Genomic DNA, 13,165 nt, shown 5'->3' with positions numbered 1-13,165 from the left:
CATCTCCAAAAATATCTGATATGTAAATGTGACCGAATATTTCCAAAATCCGCTCAAACTTTCGGCTCTGTAATTTCTACTGAACTGATCAATTATCAATATATTTCTTAAAATATTCTGGAGATGCATCTCCGGAATAAAAATTACTCAATTTATAGGGTGTCACTCATAAAATGTTCTGGAGATGCATCTCCAAAAATTTGGGACATTTTAGTATTTTTGTGTGATGCGTAAGAAACATATAGGATGCATTAAAAAATCCTCTAAGATTTTTAAGAGTAATGATAGATTTTATTTCGTTTTTCGTTTTTATTTACAATGCTAAGAGTCAAAGAGACTATTAACTTAGCACACATGGTATCAAAGCCTAATTTAAAGTGAAAAAGTTAAAAAAAAATAAAAATAATAAACACCATACACAAAATGATAATGAAAATAAATTATAGATTTTTCCATAAAAAATATGCAACAACAATATTTACAATTTTTTAATATATTTTCAAAATGACAATAACTGCCAAAAACTCACACATACAATTTTAAAGTTTTGAATTCAAATTCAAATTATAGTATTTGATCTAATATTAACGATAATTGTTATTTGAATAAATGATTAATGGTCTCACTTGCTTTATTTTGGAACATGTAATAATTAAATACAGTAATTATTACAGGTTAAACATATTTACTAAAAAATATGACAAAAGTACCCTCACATCTAATATCTCACCTAGGCTTTTTATCTTCTCAAATACTTCACGTCTGCATTCCTGCATTCTTTTTTTTTTCATAGAAAAAATTTCACGCTTCCTTAAAAATACTTTGTTAAAACTGAAATCTTCTCAAGTATTGCAAATTAAGAACTTTTCTTACTCACGTATGTCATATATCTTTTTATTTTTTTATGTTATTTTATGATTTCAACTTTTTTTAAAATAACTTTCCAAGTTAAGTGAATAACTTTTTTGTTGTTGTTATTTTTGGAAGATAAATACAAAATGGAAAGTGTGAACAACGACAGAATAAATTTGGATTTGGGTTTGAATATTGAATATTTAGTAGAAGAAGTTTCTTAAAAAAATGGTTCTTCTGAAATTATTGTTGCTCGTAATTAGGGGTGGCAAAACGGATTGGGCCCGTCGAGCCCGCCCGTTTAATACACCATTCTTGACGGGTCGGGGCATGGTTTTCGGCCCAATATCTTAAGTTGGCCCACCTCGCCTAACCCTCTTTTAAAATGGGCTGAGGGCGAGGCGGGTTTTTTCCGCAGGCTTTTTGTTATAATAAAGTAGTTGGAATTAAAACAATATTAACGTGATATGTAGTAGACCTACTTTTAAAAAAAAAACTCATGTCTTCAAATCCTAACATTCATTTTTCATTTAACCACAAACATCTTATTTTGAAGACATTAATTGGTCTCTAATTCGTTCTTTGTCTTTATTTAAAATAGAAAAAGTCTTTATTGCAAAACATAGAGAATACTGAAACGAACCATAGCAGCTCCAGTAATAGAATGAAGGAAAGAAACATGGAATGAAAGTGCCAAAATCATTAATAGATTATGGAAATGTTGTCTTGATTTGGTGTCTTCAATCTTTGTCTGGAGAAAGATAACTAATAGTGTGCCATTAACTACAAGTAAAAGGTATGTAAAGTTCATTAGTGTTGAAATTGAATTTTTCATGTTTGATAGAGCTTGATAAAAAAAGTAGAGAAGTGGAAGAAAAAATAATAACAAATGTAGCGGGTGGGATGAAATCTTGAATGTAGGTGAGATGAATTATATAACTGAGTCTTGAATGTACTGGGTGTGAGTCTTGAAGAGGTTTTAAGTTTCTTTAGATTATATAACGATTCTTTCTTTGTTTTCTTTTATTTTAAATTTTAGTTTCTGATTTTTAAAGTTTTATTTATTTTACTTTGATGTTAGATTTATGGTGTTTAACATCAAAGTAACAAAAATAAAACTTTAAAAATCAGAAACTAAAATTTAAAATAAAAGAAAACAAAGAAAGAATCGTTATATAATCTAAAGAAACTTAAAACCTCTCCAAGACTCACACCCAGTACATTCAAGACTCAGTTATATAATTCATCTCACCTACATTCAAGACTTCATCCCGCCCGCTACATTTGTTATTATTTTTTCTTCCACTTCTCTATTTTTTTTATCAAGCTCTGTCAAACATGGAAAATTCAATTTCAACACTAATGAACTTTAGATACCTTCTACTTGTAATTAATGGCACACTATCAGTTATCTTTCTCCAAACAAAGATTGAAGACACCAAATCAAGACAACATTTCCATAGTCTATTAATGATTTTGGCACTTTCATTCCATGTTTCTTTCCTTCATTCTATTACTGGAGTTGCTATTAAATCGACTAACAGTGCGGCTATTCCTTCAGTAATAATGATGATGGTGTGCATATCTTCCTTCTTCACGCTATGATTCGTTTCAGTATGGTTGGTCGTTTTTACGGCGCTCATATGGCTCTTGTTGACTACATTTGTGGTTGTGTTGTCCATAGAAAAGATTGTAACTCAGAGTCATGCACTCAAAGAATTGTTAAAGAAGAGGCTCGAGTTCTTCAAAAAGAAACAAAACCTGGGGTGAAATTGGGGAACCAGATGCAAATGTCGAAGACATCGTGGCTGCAGCCTCTGCCGCAGCTGCAGTCAACTCAGCAGGGGCTGCTGCCGACGCAGTTGTCGACGCAGCTGCCGACGCAGCTGTCGACGCAGCTGTCAACGCAGCAGCATCTTCTGCAAATTCTGCTCTGGAAGACCAGATCAATGCTAGGGTATCTTATTGTGAATAATTTGCATAGATAATAAATGCATTTAATCATGTCTTATAACTACAGTTCATAAGCTACCACATAATTAATAATGTATATAATCTTCTGCTGTAAATTATACTCTTATTCATTTTTGTTTAATTTTCCACCATCTTATGTAAGTATTTATAAAATTAGGGTTGTCCATATTCAATCATTACATAATGAACCCACATCAGTGTTTATAATAGAGTAGTAATTCATGAATAGCGGGCCATAAACTGTTCTGGGGCGGGAAACGCGCTATCCCGCTATTTACCCTATAGAGGCCGCTAAAGTGTTCGGCAAAACTAAGGCTCTTCCCGTAGCGGTGTCCTCCGCTTCACTTTAGCGAGATAGGACCCGCTAATGACTACTCTGGTTTAAATCTGGTTATCAATGGTTCCATAAACCATAACCTTCACTCTCTCAATACCCCTGGTCCCTACAACTATCAGGGCAATGCAGGAATAAGGAAGAGGTTCTATAAATTAAAAGGTCACCGTAGAGTTAAAGTTATTGGTTGGCACATTCTCAACAAATGGTATACCTGTGAGAAGTGAGCTCAACAAAAGCGGCATTAACTGTCCCATATTGTGCCCCCAAGTGGCTTATTATAGAGGAAACTTAAATCAAAAACTTAACCTCCAAACTAATCAGGAGAGCCATTTCATGGATTGGCTTTGGGACACTATTAGGACTAAAGAAGGGTATTGTTGGTCAAGTCTTACCTATTTTATAGCTCATGTGGTGGACCAGCCAGAAATAAGGTAACCATCCCCCATTGATAGCAGCAACCTTAGGTACGTTATAAACATAGATAACCAGGCAAATCCCAGTACTCCTACTACCAAGAATCATGCAACATCAGAGATAGACCAACATGACAAAGAAGCTATCAAGTATCCGGAAGATAATAGCATAAACAACATTCATACAGAGTGCAATAATCAAAGCCGCAATAAGAGCAAAGAGCACCCTGTCAACAACAATCAGCAAATGCATAAGAATACTAAGGATAATAGCACAGAAACAGCAATTAACGAATCTAAAGGTGTTGTTGCAATCTAATAACCCATCGAGGCACCAGAATTTTAACATCAACAACAATCTCATATGGTATAGATACATTAAAAACATTAAAGGTAAGGCTAAAATCGACCTTGTCAAGGGGCAGTATGTCCATGAATCTGCAAAGCAATGACAACCAAGCCTCTGCCTCTAATCAGATGAATAACTAAGGATATTCTAAATAGCTTCACTGCCAAAGATAAGAGCAGTCAGCAAAAGGAGAAAGACCACAGGAATTTCAACATCACTAACAACAAGTAAAGACCACAAGAACTTCAACATCACTAACAACAAGTAAAGACCACAGGAATTCCAACATCACTAACAACAAGTAAGGTGAAATTGACCTTAAAAGGAATAAATGCAGGTTTATGAGAGGCAGAGACAATATTCGACAAGAGTTCAGCAAAAATAACCAAGATCAATAGGCCTAACTTACATCTCAGACTCAACCACAATTACCACGCCAAACCTCCAATCGAGGAGCATTCAGAACCTCCAAAATCTGGAAAATCAAATCAGAAACGATTACCACCTAAAGAAGAAGCTGAAGAAGAAGGAAAGTGCTAATACCTAGAACAACAAAGATGAAGGATGAACGCAGCTTCCACTACCAAGTCTCAGACACGACGACAATAGAAGAGACCAAACGCGTTAACGAAACCTGAATACCGGGTCGGCCCAATTCTTTAGCAGCCCGCAATTTAATACTAACGAGGATTATCGTGCCCAGTGACTCTGTTTATGGCCCGTTTGTTTTTACTTTCTTTTTTAATGATTTTTTAAAAAGTTATGGTGAATAATAGATTTTTGATGTAGATATGGGCCAGTTTGTTTTAGCTTTAAAAAAATATTTTTTCTTTGTATTTTTGAAAATGGATTTTACAAAAATGTTTTTCAAAATATTACAAGTTTTTTTAAATTTATTTTTTATATATTAAAAGATTGAATTGTTCATTGTATAACATAAATATACATTATTGAAGATCAAAACATAGTCAAAATCACAATTTTTTTAAAAAATTGTATCTCAAAAATGATTTTTAGAAAAAGCTATTTGAAATAGCTTCAAAATTAAGTGATTTTTTGAAATTTTGATATCCAATTTTTTTTCAATAAAATGATAAAGTACCTAAAATAATATTTTAAGAATAACTATTCAAACAAAATTTTCATTTGAAGCTTTTATGAAAAGTTTGTTTGTAAATTTTTTTTACACTAAAATATATAACACTATAAAAATCATTTTTAAAAAAAGCCAAAACAAACGGGCCCATTAACTTCTTCTTTTTTTATCATTTGGAAGAAGAGTTTTTTATTTTTTTTATAAGTGTATCGGATATTTCGAAAAAGTATGTAGAATTATTGAATATTTTATAAGTTGCCGATAAGAATTCAAGGAATTTTGGAAAACGATGAAGAAATATCAAATATTTAAAAAATTTGGGACTAAATTATCAGATATTTGAAAAGAACGGGTAACATATAAAATTTATCGGATTTTTTGAAAAATTCGATACACGTCAAATTTTTTGATATTTGGCGGTAATGCAATTAATAAAAATAAAACATATTTTTTTGGACATTTTTAACAAACTATACCAAATAAAAGATGTACCTATAATGCTAAAGTGCTATAATATTATTATAAAATAAATAATGTCGACTTCTTAGCTTCTTCGTCCTGATGCCTAATACATTCTACATATGCTGATTTTCATTCTCTTGCAATTTCACTACAGTTTTGTCTCCATCGGTTTTTGACCGGAGGCAAAGAACATTTGGATTTCAACATCACCTGAACTCAATGATTGTTGTTAAGAAAATCAACTGCAATTATTTTATGTCTACTTAAAGTTATGCATGGAATTATCACTAATGTGAATAGTGATGTTAAGGTTCCTGAACAACGAGACCAATATAACAATTTATCTAGAACCAATAGGGTAACTCATAGCAAGGTTGGCCATCCATTTATCATGACCTTGCACACCCAAGCTAGCTACCTACAACGCTCTCCTAACTTTCGTTACCGTGTCATAGAACAAATTGGAATACAATGAATGGTGTTGATAAACTTCAGTATTTAACTGCGTCTGAACCAAAGGTCAGGACTATTCGCCCCATCCAAGTAAAGTTGCAATAGAACAACAATTTTCATCGCCACCCACATCAACAATATCATCAATGTACTGATGTAAGAAAACAGGAAACTAGGACAAATATTTTAGTTTCGAAGACACACTACACGATTGCCTTTCAATTGGTTTTGTACATGATTTCTTCGTACTCTGACTTCCTTGCGAGCCCTCGGTATACACCATCTATTTGGTTTGTACTTCACTGGTGGTGGACACATGGAAGCTGTGAATGGATATGTTAGTTCCCAAACTTTTTCTTCGTCGCCCTTTGGCCTATAATATCCAGTGTACCGAAATACTTCTTCAGCTCTTAACACTCTTCTTCTAAATTCAATTATGTCCCATTGTCTTCTCAAGTAACCTCGTGCTCATTAATGAATAATTTCTTCCAAAACACATGTATCGATTCTAACAGAATAGACTCTCCTTGTATTTGATGACTTACAAGTTCACACACACAAGATAATCCATGTGTTATTCTAATGAAGCAACCACATGTTATTTTGTTACAACCAACATATTTTATCCTTTCTAGCTCATTTCCAATGTGTTGTTTACACTGTCTTAAAATAAAGTCGTGCAATCTAGAGTAAAATGGAGTGTTATACTGATGTTTGTAGCAACACTTTTGGAAACGATACTTTAATTGAAGCTAATTGCAACTTTAACATGGTGTTAACAACATCCAACTTCTACATAAATATCCCATATTACTTGTCAACATATTGTTTAGTCTCCACCGAGCAGACTCAACCCTAAAAAAACATAAATAGAACAAGATGTAACTATTTTATCATTAGTAATATAACTATATTCATATTCATATTCACATTGATGTGTTTGTTCGCTGTTGTGTTCCCTGTATGAGAGATTATATTAGTCCAAGCAGTAACAAATATTTATTTATAGGGTGTCAGCCAAGTTCCGTATACATACTAAACAAATTTTGGAATATCAACACATACAACTTCAAAATGTTTTAGGTGTACCTAAAAACTAGCCTCCATATTTTATTATATGATGTTGTTCCACATATCCATAACATGCTCATGTCTATGTGATTTAACATACTTCTTACACTTCATACAAACATTTTTTGAAATATGGAGCAAACACAACAAATGAGTTAAATCCGGAAACACACAATTTCCACAACATTCATCAACGTCAACTCACATTCAGTAACCAAAACATTCGATAGCAACTTCTCGAAAGCGAACAACTATTTTATCCTCTCTAGTGCCCACATGAAGTTTTCCTCCCTTTCATATTCCATATATGCAAATCCAACCAAAAATGTCAACTTCGTTGATGTAACACCAAAAATCTCAAGTAGTGGTGCTTGGTACCTGTTTGTTTTGTATGTACATTAAATCAACAACAGCCCGCAACAATTTCCAAATCAAATAAACCAAAATAGAAGTAATTAACATAAGAAGTACATGTTTGTTTTATATGTGAAATCAAAAATCAACACAAGATGAAACATGTTCAACAACACCACCGAATTAGGGTGCGCCCAAAATATATCAACAACAATATTGGAAGAGTCCATATTTCTTGTCCAGTACATGTATTTATCTTCATGAATAATACTCAACAGATGTTGCATTTCAGTCAATCGACCTCTCTTCTTCGTCTTGTATGTAGACCTGGGTAATGCTCATTAGGTTTTCTGGATCTTTATCTTTCAAAGCAGCAACTATGTAACTCAGAGACATATTGTATTGGTCATGTCATTCGTAAACTATCTTTCATGATATTTTAATTTGACTAATATGTCATTCCCATCTAAGTCCTTAAATAGTATATGATTATGAAACACACACCTAATTGTAACTTTCCAACCGCTTCCACTTGGCACAGATCTCATTTGCGATATCAGAACGAATAATAACAACAATAAATCATGTTGTTTACCAACAGATTGCGCCCATGCCAAAACATCAGTCCGGGAAGGAAATATTTGACATTTACAACATATATAAAATAAATTATCAAAGTCATAATTTAAATTGATGATGAATAACAAACTTCCCTAAAATTTGCTTTTATATATATATATATATATATATATATATATATATATATATATATATATATATATATATATATATATATATATATATATATATATATATAAAATGTTATATATATATATATATATATATATATATATATATATATATATATATATATATATATATATATAATGTTATATATATATATATATAATGTTATATATATATATATATATATATATAATAGATATATATATATATATATATATATATATATATATATATATATATATATATATATATATATATATATATATATATATATATATATATATATTAATATATTCAAATTACCTAAACTAAGTCAAACGAATCACCATTTTTGTATGGTTTTTAATTATTATTTTTAAATAAATTTATTATTAAAAGTAAAAAATTATATTATTCTAAAGTTGATTTAACGTATTTAAAACATACCATAAAAATATATCTGATGAATTGAATATCCATCCATAAATTTAATTAAATGAATTTAATTCAATCAATTAGGTAGTCCTTTAAAATACTTTAAAATTGAACAGACCTCGAGCCAATAATTTTCAAATCTAAAAATTGATTAAATCACGATGTAAATAAAATTAATTGAAGTAGCTTTCAAAATTTGAAACTTTTAAATGTAAAACACACGTCTCGTGAATGCTTTTATATCTTTGAACATGCCACTCTCACACTAAGATAGTATTTTTGGACCACCACATAATTTAATTTATTTATAATAATAATAAATAAATAAAGACGAAAATAAATATTCCGAGAATTTCATTAGCCAATTAAAATAACTTCACCAAAGTATATATATATTCAAATTACTTAAACTAAGTCAAACGAATCATCGTTTAAATGTAAATTTAAATTGATGATGAATAACAAACTTCCCTAAATTGATGATGAATAACACACTTCCCTAAATTTGCTTATATTTATTTAAAACTCTCCTCTCAAACTAGGGTTGCAAGCAAAAACGAATGATTGTAACAGAACAATATAATCAAAGGTAATATAGCTTTAATTTATATCCTCACGCTATTCGTTTTTTCTTTTAATTTCTCATAGTTCTAGAAATCTCTACACATTTTTCTAGGGTTGCTAATAAAAACATGGAGATAGTGATACAAAAACCAACTCAACAGTCTGCTCCAATTAAACCAGCAAGGTAATTTTTTAGGGATTTCAAATATAATAATAAATCATAAATGAATGAATGTGTATGTATTTAGTTTCATCAACCCATGAATACGCAGGCACAACTACGAACGGAAATTGGCACAAATAGCTATGATCTCAAACGTGTTATGTTGGGCGTTGGTCTTCTTCCAATCATATGGTCTCGACATGAAAACTGTGTTTGAATTGATCCTACCTCCTGTTTTTGCTTTTGTGATGACATTATTTATCATGGTGGCAATAGAGTCCTTTAACAAAAGTCTTTTCTACGTCACAAGTGCAATATCAATTATACAAGTGACTTTTGGTTCGTCCAACATTTCGAACTTTATTTTGATCTGTTGGAGCGTATTCATTTTCCTTCTTTTTCTCCTTAACAGGCCCGTGATCATTGTAATATAGTGTTTTCAAGAAAATACAGAGATGGTTAGCACTTTTTTGGATCTTATTCCTAGTTTGTAGTGTTAAATGCATGAAATACATCAAGCGTTCATAGTTTTATTTTCTTCTCTTATATGAACCAGTTTGGAAATTTGCAGAGACAACATTGGTTGGTTATAAATAAAATACACTGAATGTAGTTTTTTGTGTCATTGTTAGTATTTTAGAGCTGTGTTTCTAATTCATAGAAATTTCATAACTATGACTTGATTTTCCGCTATTTTCGATGACTCTATATAAATCAGTACGAAATTGTTTTAAGGAAGTTAGTTTTAGGGTTTAGAATATAGGATTTAATTGTTTATTTTCGTTTAAACATCAAATTTTGTTTAAAGTTTAAATTTAAGGTTTAATGTTTTTTCACATTTAAAATCAAATTTAAGTAGAATTTAATTGAAATACATTTAGAAGGTGTTGAAGGTTGGAATGTGTTTAATTTTTGTTTTGATCACTTATAAAATAATATAAATAAATGATGATGATGAGTAAAACTTTTTATATTAAAATTAATTATGCATAATAATGCATAAAACTTTTTTTGATCACCTATGAAAATTTTACCGTGATAATGCCTAATAATTATTCTCATTTAAATATTTATATTGAATTAATTTGTGTATTTATTCATGTTATAGAAGACAAATATTTTTATTTTTAATATTAATTTTTGTTTGTTTGTGTAGAAGTATTATATGTTGGGGTGTTTACAGGTTGGATTTGACCGGGTTTAATCTAATTTGTTACTCAATCCGTTCAAACTTCAATGGGTTGGTTTCGTCGCCGTAACTTCATTGTTAAAATTGACTTGAATCGACCGGATCGTTTATAAATTGAGTGGGATTGAGTTTGCGGATTATGTTTCAAATAAAAAATATATTTTGTATGATTTTGTTTATGGGTTAAAAATGTAACACAACTCAATACAATCATATTCATTATAGCACTCAAATTCGATGAAACATGTCGTATATTATCTAATAAATTCATCAAAACGACATAAACACTTGATAATAATAAAAATTCATCAAACGACATAACAACTTGATATATAAAATTCAAAATTCACACCGACATATTATTACCGTAAAATAAATAAGTTAGAAATTATACAAAAGAAAATAAGAAACAACATTTTATCTTAGAAGTATAATAAATAAGTTGGAAATTATACAAAAGAAAATAAGAAACAACATTTAATCTTAGAAGTATGTAAACTTATTGGTCTAGTAGTATTAGTCGTGGAGAATAATTTTTTTTAGAAAAATTATGATTATTAGTGAGATATTAATTTTATATTTTTATTTTAATAATAATAAAAATAAGAAGAAATTACTAGAGACACATCAATGGATTGGTGAACTGGTTTACGGATTGCAAAACTAAAGTTCGATACCTGAATCAAAATTATACGGGATTATCATGGGTTGAGTTGAATATACCTGTAAATGAATGAGTTCGAGCAATTCATATTGTTGGTTCGCTTTGAATCAACGAATTCGTAGGTCGACCAATATCCATAAACACTCCTTAATTATATGTACTAAATAATAACCTTATAACTCTTTCCACCAAAATTCCGCCAAAATCTATAAAACTATAAATTAATTGAATAAAAATATAGTATTATTAATAAATAATATTAATAAATTTAAATAATTAATTAATTAAAACCCACTCACCTATTTACATGTTTATTAATTAATTAAACTTCACACTCACACTCACACTATTACTCCATTAACTAAACTTCACACTTCTATCTATAACTTTTATTAATTAAATTTAATTAAATAAAAATTCGACATATTAAAAAAATGCACTATGTGCCATTAATTAAAAAATAGTTTTAAAATTATTAATTGTCCATTAAAAAATAACAAAAAAACTCTTTGTTTAATAAGCAATTTACACATAACAGAATTCGAATTTGAAACCTTTATACGAGAGCATAGCTCTTAAAGACTAAAGTCTTCACTACTAATAATAATACTAAATAGTACTACTATTTTAAAAAAAACTAAACGTGTCATTAATTAAAAAATCACGCATATTTTCAGATTCCAGATTGATTAATAAAAGGAAATAACTTAAATACAATTCCTTATGTATGGTTCAAACAGCTTATTATACTATTCTGGGTATGGTGTTTACTAGGCCTCTTTTAAGTTTATTCTTTTGGCTCATTATTGGTTAGTTTCTTAGCTAGAGATATTTTAGATTTTTAGTTACTAACTTATGAATTATAAAATTTTGAGAATTTCTTAATACATCCTATATATTTTTTAGGTATCACACGCGAAAGTCTAAAAATATCCCTAATTTTTGGAGATACATCTCCGAATGCACCCCAACACACACTCAATACATTATTTTTTTGAATGATGCCCTTTTATTTGGTTTTTTTATTCCAGAGATACATCTCTAAAATGTTTTCTTAATTACATTTCCGTAACACAGACACATCACTAACAGAATCAAAAACATGTAATTTTTCAAAATGAAATTAACATTCATAAAATAAAATTAGGATTACATAGATCATTTTAATATAAAATGCAACATTACTTCAATTTCAGGTGGACACTTCACACATCTTCACAATATCTTTGACCGGTCTTGAAATTGTCGCTTCCAACTCGAGTGGAGCTTTTTTTGTTTTAAAACGGAAAAAAATATATTCCACATAGCCCTTACATCTGTTTGTGTCTTGAGCTCAAATTTGTTGAACTCAATCTTCTCTTTGTTGTCAATCGACGATGAACGATACTCGAGCGTCACAATCCTTCAATTGTCTCTGTAAGGTATGATATGATGGATTTCGTATTTAACATCTTTGAGGGAGATGAAGTCGTTGAGCTTAAACGTTCGCCTGGGTGTAGAGCTGGAGAATGAGACATTTGTGACATACCAGTCAATGTTTATTTAGGACATTTGAGACATTTTCAGTTTGTTTCAAATATAATATAAGAGCACCTTAATTTATAGAAGTCATATATCAATATGGATCACTCAATACTGACATGTTGATTCCTGAGATATATCTCCACTTCCGCACCCTATTATCTTATTCCGTGATGTATCTCTGGAGCTTCTCCTGAACCAGTTACAAACTGAACCTATAAAACAGAACCTTTTTTTACAAAAGAACAAATGTTGTTATGGGGATGATCAAGAATGCATTAAGACACAATATAAACAAATGTTAAATATATTACACTTCATTTATATATATATATATATATATATTATATATATATATATATATATATATATATATATATATATATATATATCTATATATATATATATATATATATATATATATATATATATATATATATATATATATATATATATATATATATATATATATATATATATATATATATATATATATATATATATATACATAACTACATACACTTATTTGTCTGGATAAACAA

The 13,165-nt window shown here is 29.6% G+C and overlaps 1 long non-coding RNA gene across 3 annotated transcripts; it reads right to left on the bottom strand.

The window, feature by feature from the left end:
- Positions 1-3,590: 3,590 nt before the first annotated feature.
- On the bottom strand, positions 3,591-4,565 carry LOC127076702 (uncharacterized). 3 transcript variants are annotated; one of them, XR_007786859.1, is made up of 4 exons: positions 4,469-4,565; positions 4,335-4,400; positions 3,987-4,085; positions 3,591-3,803 (listed from the first exon to the last, which is right to left on the bottom strand). It is a non-coding gene; the product is annotated as an uncharacterized LOC127076702 (long non-coding RNA). The 3 variants fall into 3 exon arrangements; XR_007786861.1 differs by having other exon boundaries at positions 3,987-4,014; XR_007786860.1 differs by having other exon boundaries at positions 3,987-4,014; positions 4,335-4,482.
- Positions 4,566-13,165: the final 8,600 nt, after the last annotated feature.

The sequence above is a fragment of the Lathyrus oleraceus genome, chromosome 4, assembly GCF_024323335.1.
Source record: "Lathyrus oleraceus cultivar Zhongwan6 chromosome 4, CAAS_Psat_ZW6_1.0, whole genome shotgun sequence".
Classification (NCBI taxonomy): domain Eukaryota; kingdom Viridiplantae; phylum Streptophyta; class Magnoliopsida; order Fabales; family Fabaceae; genus Lathyrus; species Lathyrus oleraceus.
This window is presented reverse-complemented; position numbering and strand designations above follow the sequence as displayed.